This window comes from Bombina bombina, chromosome 7, assembly GCF_027579735.1.
Source record: "Bombina bombina isolate aBomBom1 chromosome 7, aBomBom1.pri, whole genome shotgun sequence".
NCBI classification, from domain to species: Eukaryota; Metazoa; Chordata; class Amphibia; order Anura; family Bombinatoridae; genus Bombina; species Bombina bombina.
In genome coordinates this window covers 224,464,155-224,489,706 of record NC_069505.1, presented here as the reverse complement: position 1 = coordinate 224,489,706, position 25,552 = coordinate 224,464,155, and positions in this window count along the sequence as shown.

Genomic DNA, 25,552 nt, shown 5'->3' with positions numbered 1-25,552 from the left:
CCTCTTTATGCGATTTGTGTTCATTTACAAAAACAGCTGAACGATGAGGGAACAATGCTGCTTAATCACACATTAAAAACAATAAATGAAACCCTAGTTTCAATTATGCTAAGAAGAAAACCGATCATTTAAAGGTGTACACATACATACTAAAAAAACAACAATATAAGTTTAAGCAAAATTAAAAAAAAAAATCAAATATAAAGATAAACACTATACTTGTCAAAAATATTAGCCATATGCACCTAAAATTTGAAAAAAGGAAGTGATTACAAATATGCATACAAATTCATATGAAGAAAATACCAACCAATGTATGCATACATAAATGTTTTGATGAATTGTATAGATATGTCAAAAAAAATATTTCTTATATTATACAAATATTGGTTTATCAATACACAATCTTGACAATCCACACAATGCAGCAAAAACATTTTTTTAGAGACAGGAAATGTTTAATAGAGAAAAGAGCACATAACTTCATCAAGTTAACTCTAAATTCCATTTCATAATAAAAAGACATATAGGAGAAGCCATGAGTATAACAATGGATATAAAAGCATAAATGCATAAACATGTGAATTTATATATATATATATATATATATATATATATATATATATAAACATCCACAACTTAACCTTCTATTCCAATATAATTATCCCATATTTAAGTGAGCAATCAATTTATCAACTTCATTTAATTTATCGATAGCTCTCCATTAATCCAATTCCTGGATGTTTCAACATGAACAAGGTTTAATCCACAAAATAGCTCATATCCCATTCCTTATTCATGCCAAAAGGCATTTTTGTTTTTAACATAAATATCCAGTAAAGTTCTTTCTTCAACAAAATTTTATTTCTATTTCCACCTCTAGGTGGCAGTTTGGCTAAATCTATTATTTTCACTCCTATCTTAGGTTTGTTTAAAAAGTGAAAACAATTAAAATGCCTAGCCACCCCAGAGTCCTTATTGTAATTTTTTATGTCCCTTTTGTGCTATTAATCTATTATACAAACACGTACACATTATTAAATCATGCAGGATAAACCCACTTGTTCAACTGGCTCCTATTTTGACCTGGAGAATAGGAAATCTTTTTTCAACACTATTTTCAATAAGAGCAATGATCCAGTCCAACCTCCAGACATTAAAAACAAGTTTACTGCCTTAGAAAAAATGCTGACTGCGGATTTCAGGCTTATGTGGGATATAGTGACTTTCGAACATTACTTAGAATCTAATAGAATCCCTAGGGGATTAAGATTGCGTAAATTTCCCACCTATCAACTAGAAGACCAGGATTTAGTGGATGAATGGAATGATGAACTATCTATATATATCTATCTATTATATATAATTGCTCCATAACACTTATAAATATACTGGTGATGGATAAACAAAGAAGGAGGGTAAAAATAAAAAGTCAAATCTATGTTGAAAAATTATCGCTAAAATCTCTGAAGGGCAATGATGCATATGCCACTCTGAAGGAACAAATGAAGGAACATATTAAGAAATTAGATACAGAATTGGCAGAGTTCAAGAAGAACAAATCCGACAGGGATAGAGAGGACTATGAGAATAATAGGATTTATCTCTGGCCCCAGTATGGGAATAGGAGATACAGGCGCTTTAATGGCTCAGGTAAAGAAAACAAGCAAAATCCTAAGTCAATTTTAAAGAATTATAAGGCTCAAAAAAGCAAGAAAGTTTCCTTTTCATCCACTGATGTTGAGTCTTCTGATCCTGAAGCCACCTCACAAATGTCTTCGGACATTGAGAGTGTTTTTGCAGCACAGTCTTCTGCAGGGGATTCAGGCGAAGAACGAGCCACCACTATCACTATGCCTAAGCAGAGTGTCCCTTTAGATGTCCCTTTAGGTGCCGGATGAGAAGGTCCAAAAGGGGAAAAAAGAAATTACAGGAGGACCAAGAAGTAATGGAAAACAGCTTGAGCATTGGTAATCTCTCTGATTACAACCTAACCAAGGAAGAGATCTCACTTTTATCCAGAGGTTTAGGTTTTGCTCCTTCCAACAAGTTCTCCATCTTTGAAACCATTACAGATGTAAACAAATTTGTCCGCAAGCTCACGCTCAAGAAGTTCTTTGATTCTGACCCAATATCTATCCCCTATCTACAATCAATTGAAGCCACTAATTCCACAGAGACTGATCAAGTAGTCACTGAGGAGAACCTTAGAGACTTTAAGGACTTTTTTGCTTTGGAGGTGATGAGGGACCTTTCCAGTAGTGGGGACCCATAGAATGGTCTCGGAAGTCAAACCATCATTTCTCCTAAAATAAAGAATACAGATTTTTTACCCCATTTAAGTTAGGGGCCCTTATATTAATGCATTTCAAAGCAGCGTTGAGAGTGATTTAATAAAATTAGCAGCAGAAATAGCAGCAGAAATAGAATCAAAAAATTGACATGTTCAAACAAAGAGTAATTTATCACATAGGTTGTCTGCATTAACTCAATTGAAAGAAAATGACAATCTTGTCATAAGAAATGCAGACAAAGGAGGCTCTATTGTACTCCTTAATAAGGCAGATTATGTTGCAGAAGCAAAGAGGCAAGTATCAGACAACACCACTTACCGTACCCTACCCTCTGATCCTACGAATAAGTTCAGGGACAATTTAGCTAACCTGTTGGAAGATGGAATAGCATTGGGTATTTTTAACAAAAGGGATGCAGAATTATTGACTCCCATATCTCCAGTCATTCCCATCTTCCATCGCGTTCCCAAAATCCAAAAAAGTATGATATCTCCTCCAGGTAGGCCCATTGTCTTGGGCATAGGCTCCCTTTTGGAGCCTGTGGCCAAGTGGATGGATTCTATTCTCCAGCCATTGGTCACCAGCTTATACAGCTATCTTAAGGATTCTGGCCATCTCTTGGAGAATTTAAAGCATATAAAGTGGAAAGATTCTTATCGTTAGGGTTGTTGTAGACATTGACTCCCTTTACTCAAGTATTCCTCATCATTTGGGTATTAGGGCAGTCAGGTGGTTTTTAGACAAAGATACTTTGTACTCCCAGGAAGAAAAGTTGTTCCTTTGTGAATGTTTGGAGTTCCTACTGACCCACAATTATTTTTTATTTGATCAAAATTTTTATCTTCAACTTTGTGGCACGGCAATGGGGGCTAAATTTGCCCCCTTGTATGCCATTACATTTATTCAGACAGCAATCTTTTTTCTACCAGTACAATTTTTTATAATCATTTCATCGACGATATGATATTTATCATTGATATTGTTTATTGGGAAAGTTTTACTATTGCCAAATTTTTTAATTTTCTCAATGATAATATCATTGAGTTACGATTTACTGGAGAAATTGACAAAGAAAAGGTAAACTTTCTGGATTTTACTCTTGTTGGTGCTATAATTTCTAGTACTTACCGAAAACCGACAGCCGGTAACACCATATAGCATGTTCATTCAGCTCATCCACCACATCTCTTAAAATCTTTCCCCAAGGTCCAATTCCTCAGATTGAGAAGAAATACAACTAGTGATAGTGTGTATTGTGATCAATCTGAGGAACTTAAGTCCAGACTCCTTCAATGAGGTTATTTTTATTTTTTTAAATCTTTCTTTTATTGAGATTCTTGAGTTAAATACAGCATAATTAGAGTCATTACAATCCAACTGCATTAAACAATCTACAGTATTCAATATGGTATTGACATCAGCATCTGCGTTTGGTAGACAGAAATTTAAGTCCCTATATATTTGTATATTTAAAACTGAGTATGAAAGTCTTTGAGAATCTCATTTTCTTCTTTATATACATAACGGTTAAACAATGGTTAATACAATGATTCAAAAATAGAACCAATTGTTATAGGCAACAGAAATATAAAAATGATAACCATAAAAAATAACATAGATACAGAACCTTAATAACATTGCTCTAATACACAAGGCAAACTATGAGTTTTTGACACCTTAATCTTAAATATTTGGGTGCCCCTGAGGAAGGGAAACAAAAGAGATGGAAGAGTAAGACAGTTAAAGTCCAACACCACCATCTTTATCTCTCATAATAGGGTGCCCCAATGCGACTAACTTCAGCGGGTAAACACCGCTTAGTAGTAGTCCAAAAAAGAGAAAAAAAATGGAGATGTCAAGGTTCAAATGTAACAATGCATTGTGCAAGATATATATAACAAAACCAACCGTGCTTGTGATGCTAGAGAATAGTCTTAGGACTGATATTAAAGGAGGAAGCCTGTCATAGCAACCAGAGATATAAATACAAATATAGCTATAAACTCTTCTATTTATAGGCCCGAACATTATAGTGACAATAAGAGGTAATATTTAAAATGTCCATTTATCTGTAGTAATTCCAATACCTTTCCTCTGTAAACATGAAAATGCAATATCAACATTGAAATACTGAATAGCTGCATAAGACAGAAGAATTTACCACATTACAGCAAACTTCAGTGTTAAACTATTACAAGTGAGTACCGATATCTAATGCCACATTTTATGGGGGTCATATGAAATAAAAATAATGTTAGTAGCTGGTCTTTATTCTAGACATTCTCGTTTAGTAGGCAGCTATGGGTGATATCAGAGCCTTGTATTGCATCCACTGCTTAGAACAATAATTATAATTTTAATTTGCAGTGTCTACTATGCTCCACCTAATGTTATACAGGAATAAATATTACCAAATCCAGACTAATAGACAATTGTTGGAGAATGTATGGGCTATAGATAGCAGACATACAGTAAAATAGGAGTGCGTGCTCCGGCTAATATAGCTATCTAGAAGGACCCATGAGCCCACTAAAGGGACTTAATATGTGTTTAGCAAAACTATCAGAGAATAAAATACTAGAGGATAATTTTCAAATTTAAAGTATAGAATGACTAGAAGTATTTGGAAGTGCTTTCCCATATAATCTCAATAGTTAGAACAGCAGTAATAGGTGATATATAGAGCACCTACCAATGTAAGATATGACCTGAGCATCTAACCTGAATACCTTGAGGCACATTAGTAAAATTGTACCACTGCATATCCCCATGACATAGAATATAAAATGTATTCTATTTAAACAAAAACACACTTAGGCCTAGATTTAGAGTTGGGCGGTAGCCGTCAAAACCAGCGTTAGAGGCTCCTAACGCTGGTTTTTACCGCCCACTGGTATTTGGAGTCAGTCAGGAAAGGGTCTAACGCTCATTTTCCAGCCGTGACTTTTCCATACCGCAGATCCCCCTACGCCATTTGCGTATCCTATCTTTTCAATGGGATCTTTCTAACGCCGGTATTTAGAGTCTTGGCTGAAGTGAGCGTTAGAAATCTAACGACAAAACTCCAGGGGCAGAAAAAAGTCAGTAGTTAAGAGCTTTCTGGGCTAACGACGGTTTATAAAGCTCTTAACTACTGTGCTCTAAAGTACACTAACACCCATAAACTACCTATGCACCCCTAAACCGAGGCCCCCCCACATCGCAGACACTCTATTAAAATTTTTAACCCCTAATCTGCTGCTCTGTACACTGCCACCACCTACATTATCCCTATGTACCCCTAATCTGCTGCCCCTAACATCGCCAACACCTACATAATATTTATTAACCCCTAATCTGCCGCCCCACCTACACTTATTAACCCCTAATCTGCCAACCGGGCCGCACCGCTACTATAATAAATGTATTAACCCCTAATCCGCCTCACTCCCGCCTCAATAACCCTATAATAAATAGTATTAACCCCTAATCTGCCCTCCCTAACATCGCCGACACCTAACTTCAAAAATTAACCCCTAATCTGCCGACCGGATCTCACCGCTACTCTAAAAAATTTTTTAACCCCTAAAGCTAATTCTAACCCTAACACCCCCCTAAGTTAAATATAATTTTTATCTAACGAAATAAATTAACTCTTATTAAATAAATTATTCTTATTTAAAGCTAAATACTTACCTGTAAAATAAACCCTAATATAGCTCCAATATAAATTAAAATTATTTTGTAGCTATTTTAGGATTAATATTTATTTTACAGGCAACTTTGTAATTATTTTAACCAGGTACAATAGCTATTAAATAGTTAATAACTATTTAATAGCTACCTAGTTAAAATAATTACAAAATTACCTGTAAAATAAATCCTAACCTAAGTTACAATTAAACCTAACACTACACTATCAATAAATTAATTAATTAAATAAACTACCTACAATTACCTACAATTAAACCTAACACTACACTAGCAATAAATTAATTAAATACAATACCTACAAATAAATACAATTAAATAAACTAACTAAAGTACAAAAAAAATAAATATTTACAAACATTAGAAAAATATTACAACAATTTTAAACTAATTACACCTACTCTAAGCCCCCTAATAAAAATAACAACTCGGATTCAAGTTCAATCCGATTGGCTGATCCAATCAGCCAATCAGATTGAGCTTGCATTCTATTGGCTGTTCCGATCAGCCAATAGAATGCAATCTCAATCTGATTGGCTGATTGGATCAGCCAATCGGATTGAACTTGAATCTGATTGGCTGATTCCTACCTTAATTCCAATTGGCTGATAGAATCCTATCAGCCACTCGGAATTCGAGGGACGCCATCTTGGATGACGTCCCTTAAAGGAACCGTCATTCGTCAGGAAGTCGTCGGTGAAGATGGATGGATCCGCGCTGGAGGTCTTGAAGATCAGCCGGTCGTCATCGGATTGAAGAACATAGAAGATGCAGCTTGGAAGAAGATGTTTGCCGGTCCGGATGTTCTCTTCTGCCCACTTGGATCAAGACTTCAGCCGGAGGATGGATGTCACTCTTCAGCCCCCCGCTTGGGCTTGGATCAAGACTTCAGAGGCTTGGATCAAGACTTCGGTGGACGGATCGGTGAACCCGGCGAGGTGAAGACAAGGTAGGGAGATCTTCAGGGGCTTAGTGTTAGGTTTATTTAAGGGGGGTTTGTGTTAGATTAGGGGTATGTGGGTGGTGGGTTGTAATGTTGGGGGGGGTATTGTATGCTTTTTTTACAGGCAAAAGAGCTGAATTCTTTTGGGCATGCCCCGCAAAGGGCCCTTTTAAGGGCTGGTAAGGTAAAAGAGCTTTTCTATTTTAATTTTAGAATATGGTAGGGCATTTTTTTATTTTGGGGGTCTTTGTTATTTTATTAGGGGGCTTAGAGTAGGTGTAATTAGTTTAAAATTGTTGTAATATTTTTCTAATGTTTGTAAATATTTTTTTATTTTTGTAACTTAGTTCTTTTTTATTTTTTGTACTTTAGTTAGTTTAATTGTATTTAATTGTAGGTATTTTATTTAATTAATTTATTGATAGTGTAGTGTTAGGTTTAATTGTAGATAATTGTAGGTATTTTATTTAATTAATTTATTGATAGTGTAGTGTTAGGTTTAATTGTAACTTAGGTTAGGATTTATTTTACAGGTAATTTTGTAATTATTTTAACTAGGTAACTATGAAATAGTTATTAACTATTTAATAGCTATTGTACCTGGTTAAAATAATTACAAAGTTACCTGTAAAATAAATATTAATCATAAAATAGCTACAATATAATTATAATTTATATTGTAGCTATGTTAGGGTTTATTTTACAGGTAAGTATTTAGCTTTAAATAGGATTAATTTATTTAATAAGAGTTAATTTATTTTGTTAGATTTAAATTATATTTAATTTAGGGGGGTGTTAGTGTTAGGGTTAGACTTAGCTTTAGGGGTTAATACATTTATTATAGTAGCGGTGAGATCCGGTCGGCAGATTAGGGGTTAATTATTGTAGGTAGGTGGAGGCAACGTTGGGGGCGGCACATTAGGGGTTAATAAATATAATATAGGTGTCGACGGTGTTAGGGGCAGCAGATTAGGGGTACATAGGTATAATGTAGGATGCGGCGGTGTACGAAGCGGCAGATTAGGGGTTAATAATAATATGCAGGGGTCAGCGATACCGGGGTGGCAGATTAGGGGTTAATAAGTGTAAGATTAGGGGTGTTTAGACTCGGGGTACATGTTAGGGTGTTAGGTGCAGACATAGGAAGTGTTTCCCCATAGTAAACAATGGGGCTGCGTTAGGAGCTAAACGCTGCTTTTTTGCAGGTGTTAGGTTTTTTTTCAGCTCAAACTGCCCCATTGTTTTCAATGGGGGAATCGTGCAAGAGTACGTTTTTGAAGCTGGCCGCGTCCGTAAGCAACGCTGGTATTTAGAGTTGCAGTGGCGGTAGATATGCTCTACGCTCCCTTTTTAGAGCCTAACGCAGCCCTTCTGTGAACTCTAAATACCAGCGGTATTTAAAAGGTGCGGGGGGTAAAAAGCACGCGTAGCTAACGCACCACTTTGGCCGCAGAACTCTAAATCTAGCCGTTAATTTGTGGCTGTTAAGTGTAGGGCTTAAAGAGATAGGAGGGTCGCCAGAATATATAGTGCACTGTGTCTCCGCACTCAATATGATATAGAATACATATATATATATATATATATATATATATATATATATATAAATAACACTAAATCTAGTCTAACAGATGAGTATTGGAAAACGAGTAACAAGCGAGGACAGGTTTGTTACAGGATGTTTAAGTATTGACCAATATCATGAGACAAGAGCATATAAAAAAAAAAAGTTCAAAGATAGGAGAGCAGTCTATCTCAAATCGCTCTCTATAACTGTTACATGCTTGCATGGACACAACTCTCCTTTTATAAGTCCTGGTAAGTTGGCACAGAGATTTCGTGCAGAGCTGAGTGTTAAAGGTTTTAGGGAAGAGCAGACTGTTCTGAGCCTCGCTGTCTAGCATCTTCACAACTGAGGCATACCATGAAGTGAACAGCTGTATCGGGTTCTCCATGGTGAGTTCCTGTTGTGTCTCAAAATGGCGCCTGCTTTCCTTCAGGGGGCCGGCCGTATCCCCCATCAATGGCGGCACATCAGGAGACCGAGATTGTACAGTCATATGTGATAATTCCCGATCAGAATCTATCTCCTCCTGCAATTTGAACAAATGCATCTCAGGATCGTTAGCAGTTACTGTCCTAGTCTCTATTACCTCCGTATTGTGAAACACGAGTCCCACAAGAGACCGAAGATTTTCAAATCTCTCACACATCTTTTGGTCTAGACGCATTAGCAGTTTTGGTATTGTATTGCAGGCTTCCTCCATCCTCAAATCAAAAGCGGGTTGCTGTAGCGTGGTTGGAACTGTTTTACCCGAGTTACCAGGGGGGGGGGTGGTAGTTGATAATAAGTATGAGGGCCACAGCCGAGATCTTCAATGAACCAAATCAAGACTTCCAATAAAAAAGAGTATACAATATTTATATCCAGTGATGCAGAAACTTCTGATGGAGTGAATGTGCTATAGTTAGAGTAGGAATGTCTCCAATATGGTCAAATATTCAATAAAATGTTAATGGCATGTGAGGAGCTCCTGGTTTTTGCTTCTTAGTCCGGCTGCTGCCTAACCACGCCCCCCCCCTTCAATGAGGTTATAATAGATCCCTGCTTGAGTCTGCCCTGAAAGAAGCGAGAGATGGTCAAAAATATAAAAATAAAAACCAAAACAAATCATTCACAGAAGGTTCAATTGTTTTCGGCACTCCATATTCATTACACTATAATAAGGTTATTGCCATTCTAAGGAAACATCTGAAACTTCTAAATAGTGATAGTTCTCTGGCTCCATTTGTTAACAAATGTAGATTTGTTTCACGTAAACCTGACACCTTAGGTTCAAAACTAAGTATGGTTGTTACTAAAAAGAATACAAACACTATGACTTGGTTACATAAAGAAGGAAACTTTAAGTGTAACCATTTCAATTGCAAAGCTTGTCAAACTGTAATATTGGGCACAAATTTTAAATCCTCAGTTACTAAAAAATTGTTTGACATTAATTTTCATGCAATATGCAGATCCAGATGGGTCATATATCTCATTACATGCAACCACTGTCATATACAGTATGTTGGCCAAACCTCTCGTGAATTCCGGGACAGTGTCAGCGAACACATCAGGGATGTTAAAAATTTCAATAAGGACTCTGCTTTAGCCAAACACTTCAATTGTTTGCACCTTACAAGTGTTCTTAACTTTGGGACTCACATCATAGAGATAGTTAAAAGACACCCTAGGAGGGGAGACAGACATCAATTTTTAACTAAGAGAGAACTATTCTGGATCCTTAAATTAGATACGAAACGTCCCAAAGGTATGAACCTAGAGTGGGATATTTCTTATTTTGCAAATTAGTTTGTTATTTCTCTTTAGATTATGTTTATGTTTATCTATAGAACTAGTAATTTCTTTTCTTTTTTTGTGCTAAGAATCTTTTTTGCAACCAGAAGCAATATTTTGCTAGTATAGTTATAGTATTTTATTATGCACAAATATCTGTGATTAATATATATACATTCACATGCTGCCGCAATCTTTTTCATATATATACTCTGCAAGCCGTCATATACAGTTGAACAATCATTCTAGGATTTTTGATCTATCTGTTTTTATCATCACTAATGTTTTTAAGTTGTTTAACTCCCAATACCACATTTTCCTTTGAGTGGGGTTGTCGATCGGTTAACCAGATCTGGTGCCTGATTGACTGTTCCCTCCTTAAAGGTAAAAGCTGGATTGTGAGTGAATCATCCTATGATTAAGCACCAATAGGGGCGCAAAACATGTCAGGATTGCCATTATCCTAGATCCCTGCATGTACATTGCATATCCTATGCAACTTTTAACTTTGTTTCATTAAAGATTTCATTTTTAGCCCATTGAGTGCTCAGGTTTCCTGTTTTTCTATTATTTTTTTGGATATTTTTTTTTTGTAATGGTAGTTTTTTTTAAATTTTTTGTAATGGTAGTTTTTTTTTTTTGTAATGTTAGGTTTTAGTGTAAGGTAGCTTATGTTTTATTTCACAGGTAAGTTTGTTTTATTTTAAATAGTTAGTTAGTAAATAGTTAATAACTATTTACTAACTAGTCTACCTAGTTAAAATAAATGCAAACTTACCTGTGAAATAAAAATAAAACCTAAGCTAGCTACAATGTAACTATTAGTTATATTGTAGCTAGCTTAGGTTTTATTTCACAGGTAAGTATGTATTTAGTTTTAAATAGGTAATATTTAGTTAATAATTGTAAATTTAATTTAGATCTATTTTAATTATGTTAAAGTTGGGTTAGGTTTAGGGGGTTAATAGTTTAATTTAGGCTGTTGCGATGTGGGGGGCTGGTGGTTTAGGGGTTAATATGTTTATTTAGCGGTAGTGATGTGGGAGGCCAGAGGTTTAGGGGTTAATAACTTTATTTAGTTGCGGCAATGTCGGGGAGCGGCAGAATGGGGGTTAATAACTTTTATATAGTGGGGGCGATGTTGGGGTGCAGCGGAATAGGGGTTAATATTTTTAATATAGTGGCAGCAATGTTAGGGTATGGATGAATAGGGGTTAATAACTTTATTTAGCTGGCGGCGATATCAGAAGCGGAAGATTAGGGGTTAATAACATTATGTAGGTGCCGGTGATGTCGGGGGCAGCAGATTAGGGGTGTTTAGACTTAGGGTTTATGTTAGGGGGTTAGGTTTACACTTAAAGGGACAGTCAACACCAGAATTTTTGTTGTTTTAAAAGATAGATAATCCCTTAATTACCAATTCCCCAGTTTTGCATAACCAACACAGTTATAATTATACACGTTTTACCTCTGTAATTACCTTGTGTCTAAGCCTCAGCAGACTGCCCCCTTATTTCAGTTATTTTAATAGACTTGCATTTTAGCCAATCAGAGCTGTCTCCATGGTAAATTCACGTGCATGAGCTCAATGTTATCTATATGAAACACGTGAACTAATGCCCTCTAGTGGTGAAAAACTATCAAAATGCATTAATATTAGAGGCGGCCTTCAAGGTCTAAGAAATTAGCATATGAACCTCCTAGGTTTAGCTTTCAACTAAGAATACCAAGAGAACAAAGCAAAATTGGTGATAAAAGTAAATTGGAAAGTTGTTTAAAATTGCATGTCCTGGGGGTATTTAAAATGCTAGTGCAGTGAAGTTCCGGAGGAGGAGCACAGGTGTGAGGTCAGGTGAGACACCTGCTCTGATTTACCTCTCTGCAAGTTTGCTGGTGGGAATACTGAGCCTCAGCCCTCTGACCATGGGCAGCTTGCAAAGCTGAGATACACCGCTACTGGAACTCACATCAGTGCCACTCTAATGCACTGAACTGTACGCAGCAGCAACCACACTGGCTTTAGCCAGGACTCAATTAAACTCATAGACATTTATATAAAAAACCTACTCTGCCTAAAAACCTAATCGCAAGAGAAGAAGGAACAGATTCTCTGCCGTTGTGTGCATACTACCATAGCACCAAGTATAACATCTTATATACCCCTTTCATAAGGGTGTACCACGAAGAAAGCCTACCTGCCCTGGATGCTGTGTGGCTCTTGCCGGTTGGAGGAAGGGGGAGATAGCCTGTCAGCTTTTTATCCGGTGGAGTACGGCTCAACTTACTGTCCGGTCCGGGTTCCGCTGCCTGGCCTTGAGGTGGGGGCCGCCGGCCGACTGGATCGTCTCCAGCCTTACAGATGCCCAGGGAATTGCAGCTTCTGGACGGCGAGGAGGAGCAGCTGTAATAGCCTTGAGAGCGCAGCCCTTTACTGGTCCAGACGTTCCCCTCCCACCGGTGTTGCGCGAGATTTTTTTTGCCTATTTACAGGCAAGACATTATGCTCTTAAACTCACGCAGGATCATGATTGGGATTGGTCCTTGAAGCAGGTTGGTGATTGGCTTACTATTACTAAAACTGGAAATTTATCAATTACCCCAGGATACTCAATTATGGTATCAGTAAAGGGTTTAAATAATTTGGAAAAAATTCATAGTAAGTGGGCTTTATTGTTTAACCAAACATTAGATTCCCAAATTTCTTATCTATCTATTCAAGAGACTGCTCGCGTAACTCTCTCCTCTTCTTGGAGGGAATCTCATCTTAAACTATTATACATGTCTTATTTTACCCCAGAAAAGGGATCCAAATATAGGAATTGTAATTTTGTCACTTGTCCTAGATGCTCCTTACCGGCAGCAGATCTTCAGCATATGTTATGGGCTTGTCCAAAGATCAGGAACTTCTGGTTGAAACTCCAATACTGGCTAAATAAGATATTAGACCCCTTTAGGGTGACTTTTTCACTCAAAACTGTAGTTTTTCTCTTTCTCCACCCAGGGGAAAACTTAGGTAACAACAAAAAAATTATTAATTTGACCATATTAGCCGCTAGGTATCTTATTTTCAGGAAGTGGAAAATGAAATCTACTCCTAGCATAACTGAAATTAAGAATTATTTAAAGAAGCAGTATATCCTTGAACAAATTGATACCAACCAATATAATGAACAAGAAGTCAGGAGACTTTTTACAAAATGGTCTCTTTTTATTAAGGATCTCACACCTAAATAAATTGACTATATTATATACCCTTTTAGAAACACATAATTAATTGAGCTTGGTATGTGGTGATGTGGAGTGGGATGTAAACGGGGGGGGGGGAGAGGAAACTTTATTAATTTTTCTTTAAATTATGTTGTTTTTTTTTTTGTTGTTTTTTTTGTTTTGTTTTTTTTGGTTTCTGTCTCTGTGGTTTATGGCCGGGGGCCATATAGGGTTAGATTATTACAAAATGGAAAACCCCAATTCAGATACAGGAAAAAATGTGTTATTTTGCCGCTTTATTAATTGCTATGTTAGAATGCTAGTTTTCACAAATATTATTGTTTAAATGTTGTTTTTATGGTTTTGAACGAAGCTGTAATTCTGAATTGGAAAATAAATAAATATTTAAAAAAAAAAAAATTGCATGTCCTATTTGAAACATGAAAGTTTTTTTGGACTTAACTGTCCTTTTAACTTTTTTTTTTCCCCATAGACTTCAATGGGGCTGCATTACGGAGCTTTTCTTTATGCGATCGCAGGTGTTAGACTTTTTTCTGACCCGCTGTCCCCATTGATGTCTATGGGGAAAGCGTGCACGAGCACATCAAAACAGCGCTTATTTTGTGTGCGGTATGGAGGTTAAAAAGCTCATATTGCACGCACAAGCTTGGTTTTGAAAAACTTGTAATGGCTGCGCTATAGGGGGTTAAATAACGCAACTTTTCTTGCATTTGTTAATTTCCCAATAGCGCTCAAAACTCAAAGCTCAAAAGCTTAAAGTGTGTTATTTTTTCATTGAAATATTGTTCTTATCTATTTAAATAGCTTAAAATAATTACACAAAATAACTAACCAAGTGACCATGCAATGTTTTCTTTGCTGAATTACAACTCTCTAGAACACGGACTGCATTTAATTTATAATTCCTTACTGTAAATATATATATATATATATATATATATATATTTTTACTCCAAAAGTCTATGGGCTAGATTATTAGAGGCGAGCTAACTTTTGTGTTTAAGCAATATTAGCATTTAAATATGTGGCCATATACCTTGGAACCCTTATAACTATTTTATATGAATAGTTATATGACTAATTTTTATCAGATTAACCCGACAAACGTAAAATGTGATTGCAATCTTGTAATACAAGCACTATTGCCATCTCTCTCTCTCTAATATATATATATGTGTATATTAGTATAAAAATGTATTTATTTTTTCTTCCATAGTATATTATAGCTGCTGGAATTTAAATGGGAAATTCAATCGATCTTTGCTTTATACGACCTATCTGGTTGAACTAAGGAATATTTCCTTTTACAATTGTTTGAATTATTTAATTTTCTCTTCAGAAACATATTGTAGGCAATGCCTTGTTTGATGACAATATTACCATACGGTCTTATGCATAAGTATGTGGCTGGTTATAAATTACATTTAGTCACAAAGGCTGTTGCATTTCTCTATCTTTCTATAGTAAATTATTATACTGAATTGAAAGTAAAGAAAATACTTTATCACATTTTGAGTGATTTAATGAATTCAAACTTACTCATTCTTTTTATGCTATTATCTGACTTTCACACAGATGGTCTTTAACCTTGAAACCATGGACTGTTTTATTCTTTATTTATGAAAGGCTTAATTGAACTTGAGCAAATAGAAAAGTAATTACAGAATCATACACTTAATAATATATTTATATATAATATATTTATTTATTTAAATTGCACACTAACTGCATATTCTTTGGTCCTATATCTGTCAGCCCATCTATCTATAAATATATATATATATATATATATAACATTTACCTGTATTCCAAAATTAATTAGAAGGCAAATTGTGTATGGGGGTAGCAAACCACAAGGCTCAAAATTATAATAAGCCAGATGAAGCCCTTGAATAACAGACAGTGGGTGAAATGCGTGCCGCTAATTTCTTTCCTGCAGAGAGTAGGATCAGTTGACCCCCTCACTTTTTTGAACTTTTCCGTATTCTGCTGTGGTAGTTGAGCTGTTAGACACCTGCCTTAAAGGGACAGTCTACACCAGAATGTTTATTGTTTTAAAAGATAGATAATCCCTTTATTACCCATTTCCCAGTTTTGCATAACCAACACAGTTATATTAATATACTTTTAACCTCTGTGATTATCTTGTATCTAAGCCTCTGCAAACTGCCCCTTTTTTCAGTTCTTTTGACAGACTTGCAGTCTATCCAATCAGTGTCTGCTCCCAGATAACTTCTCGTGTACGAGCACAGTGTTATCTATATGAAATACGTGAACTAACTCCCTCTAGTTGTGAAAAACTGTTAAATTGCAATCTGAAAGAGGTGGGCTTCAAGGTCTAAGAAATTAGCATATGAACCTCCTAGGTTAAGCTTTCAATTAAGAATACCAAGAGAACAAAGCAAAATTGGTGATAAAAGTAAATTGGAAAATTGTTTAAAATGACATGCTCTATCTGAATCATGAAAGTTTATTTTGGCCTAGACTGTCCCTTTAAAGGTATTATTCCAATCATAAGTGTTCTTTGCTTGGATGACCATGGATACAGGTTCAGAGTATCTGTAAAATAGCATTCAATGCTGTGAGTCAAAGAGTTTTACAATTATAGTGTGAGGTTTTTGGGAAAATTAATGCTGTATTATTTGACATATAAATGGGTGAGGTCTGGGCTCAAAAACAAAGAAACTGCTCCCACCGTTGAACGATTTAATCTTGGAGCCTAAAGTTGTGTGATCTATGGGTAGCTACCCTGACCTGGGCTGGATATATAATTATATATGGAGTATACATTTTTTTAACTTTCAAATCTCAAATAAGTTACCACAATTGATTTATTTTAATCATTATGGGACTGTACATTTTACCAGGAAAATAATAAGCAATTTGAGTATTTTATATTTTTTTATGTAATTATTTATGGATATATAGACATTTTTTTTATATTGCTTGAATAAATATGCACTATTGAAATAGGATAAATATTAGTCTTTGTGATCACTGCTTCTGATTTACTGGCTATAGTATATGCTATATTCTTGTTAACTTAACTTGTTCTGGCTAGGGTAGCCGTTTGACATTCTTATTTATATATATATATATATATATATATATATATATATATATCCCAACACACAATATAAAACCTAGATAGGCCTTAATTATAAGTGGAACACAATCAATAGCATGAACAGCGTTATCTTGCACTCCGCCCTGCACAAACAATAACTTACAATTAATAGTGGTTGGTTAAGATTTATAATGTAAGGGATCTTATGCAAACAAAGCTTTCTTTATCACACTCGCTCGTATTACAAATGTTCAGCTAAGTGTTACACTTGTGCACCATACAAAATATTGCTTTAAAATTTAGAGCTTTTTAAAACCTAAAGAAATAGATCATTGCTTGATTGTTTGAATTAAAAACAAATAAAAATGGGGTGCGGAGTTAAGCGCCATGCTGAATGGTCACAAGCTAGAGGAGCTCCGCCAAAAATTTGGACACTAAAACGGTTTATGGACATCTACCTCCTCGTACCTAGATTTTAAAACCCCTGCAATATATCAGAGACTTGGTGGGGCTCTGAGAGCAAGTGTTTTGGTCATACAACTACCGGCTTTGGACCAGAGACATAAGGCAAAGATCCAGGCCTACGGCAAAGATATTTAGCCTAGCTGCGTCACTGCCTACAGAAATGAGCTCCAAAGACACTGAGGCTCACTGTGATCGAGCCCCAAAGATACTGAGACTAGCTGCAATATAAGACCCGGATGTCATTGTGCTGGAAATCGGATCACATACCCCTCAGGCAACCATTTTAATTAAAAGTGGAGAAACAGGCTTCTGACCGCTCTTATATACTCATAACGGTCTCTCCATGGAGCGGGCAACCTCCCTCTTGGCAGCACTATGTGACCGGCTGGACATGCACCATGCTGCACTTGTGGACACCCTGAGGAATGCGAGTGGCGCTCCTTACGATATAGTTTTTCCTGAAGACACACACGCTAACAAGGCAGATACTTCATCAGATAGTGGTGACCTCACCCTACATAAATTAGCTAACCAGCAGCGCCTACGCCATAGAGAACCTGAGCTTGTTGAGAGATCAGAGCGGAGAGTGCTGGAATTAACAGGAAGCATTGAACCTGCTCAAGCAGCGGATCTAGATTCAGATTTTGTGTTGGGACAGTGGACCGGTAAAATTCTATCCGCCAAGGGGGAGACTTTAAGCGTATCCCTCCAGAGACCCCTGACATGCCTACTGCAACGACCTGAGGGTAGTTCTCCTTATGTTAGCGCAGCTAGATCAACACAAATGACTCTTGCCAAAATAACACCTTTGAAGCATCAGTTACCGCAACACCGGCTTCATCCATTCTGGCTTCCCTACGCTAAACAGCCAGGTAGCTACTTGCCGTTCGAGCCTGCACACTCTCCTCTCACTTCTAAGACAGCCTATGAACTGAACTATGCAAGAACTGGTATCGGGTATTCTGGGGAAGGCATGGAAGCATTTACAGTGGGCTATTACTCGAAACTACTGACTGCTACACAGTGTATAGTCCCTAGTGTTCTAGTTCTAAAGTCTAGTATATAAGCTGATCTCCTTATTTTATTCTTCAATATGCTTTGTATCGTTCACTCAGTTCTATTTGGAGACTTGATTTATTTCTGTTTAAACGTGCTATGTTTTTGCTTACTAATAATTAACATACAGAGGTACAGTTTTGGTATCTCAACATGGTCATTACTGTTTGCACTAAGAATCTCAAAGGTTAGATATTAAGGTAGCTTACATAGAGCATATTTATGTACCTGTCCCTGAGTTATATATCTATGGAATCTGGCTCCTACTTAATGTATAAGACATGAAAGTTACTGGCTAGTGTGTATATCTTACTAAAGAAACCCCTATTACTGTTAAAGCCACCTACTTCAACACATCACATTATACGGCCGGTCCTATTATATGCCCATAGATGTTTATACTACACTAATACTGCCATAAGTAGAGGCTTAGCAGGCTGAAGGTTTTATAGACTATGCACTTTATTGCAACCGGGCACTAATATTATACACAGCTAAGGGCTAGACTCCTACACTACCTAATACTATACTAGCTTTCAGTAACCTAACTTTTTACAAAGACTTCCTTATTCGCCCTGAAGCTGAGGTATGTTGATGCAATAGCTTCTATATAGCAGTGTACAGGAACTCACTAACGTAGTATCCTATTTACAGGAGCCAGCTTTTGATTACCGTATACAAAGTTTTACTGAAGAATCACTATCACATACTCCTATAATTTGCTAGAATATGACTTCCTGGGCAAAATACCGTAATGCTTGTTTATTTTGTAGTGCTCATATATCAAATACCACTTAACAATTATTTAGTGTATTTTCCATTCTATAGGTCTATTATATTCAGGAGAGAGGAATCTCCAGCTGTACACCAGTAGGCTCTCCCCCCCCCCTTCCCTCTTCACATCCCAAACAGATACTCAGAGTACCTCTCAGACACCTCTTCTCCTTCTTTACATAGGCTCTGTCTCTTTTAGCGCAATCTATAATGGCTTCGCCCCCCTATAGTGGGTCCTATGCCCATTTTCTTTTAACCCAAGCGGCTCTTGCCCGCTGTAACCTTTCTCTTCTTTCTCAACATTTGTATTAGTTATATCCCTTCATTGACATAGACCCCTTGACCAACCAAAAAAGCTCCATATTGTTACCTGATAAACATCTCCCTCACCACAAGGGGATATACTGATCTTTGACTATAGTTTTACCATGTCATCACTTCAGTTTGCAAAGCGTGGTCTGCTCAGACCAACTTCTCATAAAATAGAGATATAACTACGTTAACTCATACCTACAAAATTCTTCATAAAACTAAAAAGAGACCCTTTATTTATTTTTGAGAAATTCCACCTCTATACTCCTCAGCACATATAGCATTGTATATGTGTTAAGTGCGAGATAATGATTATTACACCACTGTTGAAGAAGTATTGTTTCTTTTTTATGTTTATTGTTTCTACTCACATACCCATGTGGAATTGCATTCTTTTATTTTCTTTTGTGTGTCTCAATAAAGAATATATAAATAAAAAAAAAAAAAAAAAAAAAAATTATATGGGAATAAATGATTTACTTTAAATTTAAACATAATGCATAGGAAACAATGGCTTCGTGAAAAAAGGTTTTATGGCATAATTAAAGTGATATAGAATATTAAAAGGGACAGAACTGTGAAGGGGTTAAAGATATATGTGTGCATATGTATATATATATTCCTTAAAATTATGGTGGATATAAAAGCTTGAAATTAAAATCCTCTGTATTGCAAACGTAAAGCAATAGAAATTATTGCATAGGCAATTAGCACATCTAGACAAGTATCCCAGCTTGCCTTTACCTAGTAAAACTCCATTCACATTGTTATCAATGCACAAGAGGATTCTAGGTAAGATATGAAAATTAGATATGCAACATCTCAGGTTTTTTGCTTTTATATATATGTGTGTGTGTGTGTGTTTGTATGTGTGTGTGTGTCTATATATATGTATGTATGTATGTGTGTGTGTCTATATATATATGTATGTATGTGTGTGTGTGTGTGTGTGTGTGTATATATATATATGTATGTATGTATGTATGTATGTGTGTTTGTCTATATATATATGTATGTATGTGTGTGTTTTTGTTATATATATATATATATATATATATATATATATATATTTACTGTATATATGTGTGTGTGTGCATGTATGTATCTACATGTATTGGTGTGTATTGTGACAGATCCCATGGTTTGTCATAGAAGGCAGGTATATAAGGAAAAGGATTCTGTCACATAACTTGGTTACTTTAGGTTCCAGTCCAGGATTTGCAGCTGATCAGTTTTTCAGACACTGCAGCAGTACACAGGCGTGTACTCATGCTGCTATAAAGCCTGAAGTCTGCGTTAATTCAGGGCCTTCACTTCCTCACTGCAGGAAAGAGGATTAGCTGACTGCTGTTTGAAGGTCCTATATATTAAGGTAAACATCTTTTGCCTTTAACTTTGTTTGTTTTATATTAGTTTTGTCAGTTCTTGACTAGCTGACTGACACTAGTTAGACACTGTTGTTGTATGTTTAGTTAGTGCCTAGATGGGCAGGATTTTGTTTTATATTTTGCTGCTGTTTTCATTTGAATCGCCTGCGACATGCAAAATAAACAGACAGGAGGATTTTCGGTGGGCGGAACTATGGTGTGGCGGTGTTCAGTTAGAGCTCCGTGAATAGAATACTGCTAAAACCCAACTTAAGTAACCACACTGGCTCCCAAACCTTTCTTTGGTATCAATCTGCAGCCTGGAGGTATTGCACATTGGCGATATTGGAGTTTGTGAGGTCTAACATCTGGAACCTCACCACCGGAACTACTTTAACGAAAAAAAACAAACAAACAATAAAACATCCGCAATCTTGCCGACTATCGCGGCACCCACAGACTCACAAAGAGCCCATACTAATCTTACCTGTTTTTGACGGATCTGAACTAAGCCTTCGGCTGAAAGACTTTACACCTTACAAAAAGTTATATGGGTTTGTTTTCATCTAACTGTATCTTTAGAGAGCTATGCAGCGCTTCAGAACTTTCTAAGTGATGCAGTTACTTTCTCACAGTGTCAATGAGACAACCTCTGGGCCAATATATGTTAATGTCACAAGTGTAGCCTGCACCCCTAAATTTCTGGGAAAGAAAAAGCCCAACTAAAAAAAAAAAAAGCCTCCACTATTACAGCCTTTGGACAGGGTTAATATAAATAAAAGGTGTTTTTTACTATAAAGGTGCTGCTTGCAATCACCTCAGAATATTTAAGGGGGTCCTTAGAAAATGTGCATTTTGCATGTTGTTTTAAGTCCCTGACTGGACAATACTACGTGCCTCCATTGGCACTGTGAATAGAGTGTGAGATTATATGGACAAATACTTAACTACTTCAAAGATGTCCAATAGAAGTAAAGCTCAACCTGACAAAAAGGCAAAGCTACCCCCCGATCCAATACAAACTGTTTCACCCATGAAAGTCAACATCTCCTCAAGTGGGCAGTGGGGCTCCGACTGGAGAGCAACAACTCAATTCCCTGCTGCTATCTAAGTTAGACAACCTACAGAACGGCATGGATACCCTGACAACCGAGGTGAAGCAGTTTAACTCTAGGTTGGCACGTGTGGAGCAGTGAATATCTGACCTGGAGGATGGCCATAACTCTTCAGCAACCCAGATAAAAGATTTGATTCAGCAGAACCTATATCTCCACTAAAAGGTTGATGACCTGGAAAACCGTTCCCGCAGGAACAATGTCAGATTGGTGGGTCTACCAGAATCGGTTCGTCCCTCAGAGTTACTTTACTTTGCTGAACACTCACTCCCCAGCTTGCTACAGGTACCTGCTGAGTATATACCACTGAAAGTGGAGAGAGCACACTGAATTGGGGGTGACAGATCAGCAACGACGGGAAAAGACACCCCTCCCCGAGGAGTGATGATAAAGTATTTAAACTTTCAATCAAAAATCCAACTTCTAAGAGCATAAAGAAAAACTCAGATGTTGCTCTATGATGATAAAAGGCTCTACCTCTTTCAGGATTACTCCTCAGATGAAACGATGAAAAGGACTTTGCCCCTCTGTGCAGCTTGCTGCATAAAGAAAAACGTCAAGCTATCCTGTTGTTCCCAGCTCGTCTAAAACTCTGCACCTCACAAGGATTCAAGTTCTTCGACTCACCCAGAGACGCTCAAGATTTTTTGGATCAGGAAACTGATCCACCAGCTCATTCTTCTCCACTCCAAAGGGACTTTCCTGGCTGACTTTGCTAGGTAACTGTTCTTTTTCAACCATTGGTCAGGACATAGATCGTCAGATGAAGAACTTTAAAAGAGAATGCAAGGAGATTGTGCTGCGGCATGGTATTGTATAATGCTATGTTGTTATGATTATGCACTTTTCACTGTTTTTGTGTTTTTTTGTTGTTGTGGTTATTGTATTTAATGCTGTTTTTGGTTATATGCTGTAGTTCTAACACTAATGAAAGGCATCACTATATATATCTCTTTGCACTCTTTTCCATGATTATTTGGGGGGCAACACACATCTCTAGCCTCCTCCTAACTTGGAGGGACATACCCTATTCCGATAGTCTCCTTAGAGATAAGGATGTGATTCTTATTCCCCCCTCTGGGGTACATAAATTCTGTTTATCTTACTATCTGAATATATATCTACAAGAATGGAATGTGGGAGGTATTAATTCTCCCATTAAAAGAAATCTCAGGCCCACATCATGCTCCTACAGGAGACTCACCTTAAAGCCCCTGAACATGACAAACTAAAAGTTAAATGGATCTCAGAGGTTCTTAGTGCTCCCTATAATAACTCCAGTAGAGGGGTGGCTATCCTCATCCGTAAGGACCTAGAATATCAAATAGGTGAAAAAATAGTCGACCCCAAAGGAAAGTTTATTATTGTTAAGCTAAAATGGCAGAATGATTGGTACACTTTGTGCAATGTGTATGGCCCTAACCAAAGAGCGCCCACATGTTGGCACACACTTACTGCCTCTCTGGCTAAATTTCTAGATACCAAACTTGTCATTGCTGGGGATTTCAATTTAACACCAAATCCAGCCTTGGATAGATTCAGTGACCCGACTTGTCCTGCCCCTGTCAAATCTAAGAGAGACATGACAGTTTTCCCCCTTAAAGTGTTTGACGCCCTCTATAACTCACTGGGAGTGCAAGACATATAACAGAAATGCAACCCCACAGGCAGGGATTATACCTGTGCCTCCCGGGCACACAATACGCTATCCCAAATTGATCTTTTCCTTACCTCTAGCTCCCTGGAGCTACTGATTACAGACACTAAGATTACTAATATTACCATTTCAGACCATGCCCCTATCTCTCTGACTCTTCTACAATCCCCTCAACCCACTAACAAATGAGTGTTCCACTTCCCAACTCACCTCATGAAGTCTCCTGACTTTAACATGTACCTAACGAGACAATGGGATGACTTTGTAGCCAAAAAATTGATTACACATAAATGCACCAACTGTCTTTTGGGAAATGGCCAAAGCCATCCTTAGAGGCGATATAATCGCATACCTTAATAAACAGAAATGTCTCTATAATAGCAGAGAGGAACATTACAATAAACAATTGATGACAACTTATACCCGCTACTGCCAATATCCCACCCCAACTAATAGGTGCTCCTACTTTGTGGTGAGGAAAGAGAGACACATTTCTGCTGCAGAACACAATAAGCCAAGAAAATAGAAACCAGGGACACTTTGTGCGCTACGGTAACAAATCTGTAAGGTTTTTAGCTTCTTTGGTTAAAATCAAAAAAGCAAATAGGGGGATCCCAGTTATCAAGAGTCAAGGCCAATTAACAAATAATCCATCCGACATAGTATCAGAATTTGCAAACTATTATGCTAAACTATACCAAGCGCATCTGGCTCAAGAAAATGTGCAAAGAACGTTCTGGGATAAACTTACTCTTCCCAAAATAACGGCTGATCAAATTGACAACTTAAAAACCTCAATATCTCAAGATGAGGTTCGCCAAACAGTTAAATCACTTGCTCTCGGGAAAACCCCTGGTACGGATGGGCACCCGACCAAATTTTATAGACTTTTATCTGACCAAATTTCCCCAACACTAACCACTCTATTTGACCACTACTTTACAGAACAATGCGCCCCCTCGGTTAATTTCTCTGCCGCAAACATTACGGTTATACACAAACTGGGTAGAGACCCCACTCTCCCTGATTCATATAGAAACATATCCCTTTTAAATGTTGATTATAAATTACTAACTAAACTTCTGGCCAATTGACTGAAACATGTCCTCCTCCATGTTTTACACCCGGATCAGACGGGTTTCACCGCTAACCGATCTTCGGTAGCTAACATTCGGAGAGTCCTTCATGCAGTAACCCACAACTGGCTGGCAAAGCAGGATGGAACGATTCATGATCTCCCGAAGGCCTTCCTGCTGTCCCTGCAGTGAAGGCCTTTGATAGGGTGGAGAGGGCCCACCTTTTTCTTTCCATGGAAAACTTCGGAATATCAGGCCATTTTATTTCCTTTCTTAGAAATGTCTATTCTAACCCCCTAGCCTATCTACTAATTAATAACCTCTACTCCCTGCCAGTTTACCTCCAGAGAGGAACCCACCAGGGCTGCCCACTCTCATCACTCCTATTTAATTTGGCACTGGAGCCGTTAGTGATCTATTTAGGAACGGTATTCCTGGTATTAACCTGAATTCCCACAAGCTTCAAATTGCCCTCTATGCGGATGATTTGCTACTTCTCATATCAGACCCACAGACATGTCCCATTAATCCTAAACTCGATTCAGCTCTTCTGAGAATTCTCGGGCTACAAGAAAAATGTCTCAAAGTCAGAGATTCTGTGGTTGAATTGCAAAACAAAAGATGCAGCACTTGGAGACCGAGTTTAGCAATGGCACTACACTTGGACAAACTCCCCAATATATATATGATAGTTGTTAGTAATTAATTACAACTGAGAGTTTTAATAATAATAAAGGGAGGGGTGCTCCGCACAAAAATTACATTAGAGCTAAGTGTGGAAGTGGTAAAGCCACTTTCACGAAAGAATGTGGTATCAGCACTCACTGTCCTGACCACAGACAGAGTTAAATTCCTGTATTTAAAACATAACCTTTATTAAATAATAATAAAAATAGGGGAGGGGGGGGGACATATACGATTAAAAACCTAGGATAGAGTAGTCATGTATAGATTCCTTAATATGATAGAGTTATATTAATAGGCCTTTGGGGTATGATAGCCCAAGTAATAATATTAAGGTATAATCTATACATTAGTCTGTGTGGCACTAAGATTAGAGTGTGTAGAAACTTGAGTGTATAATACTGGTATTCTCGTAAAGAAATAAAGTACTCAAGGTAGGGTATTCTCCTATTGCAACCAGTTGTAATTTATCATCTCAAAACAA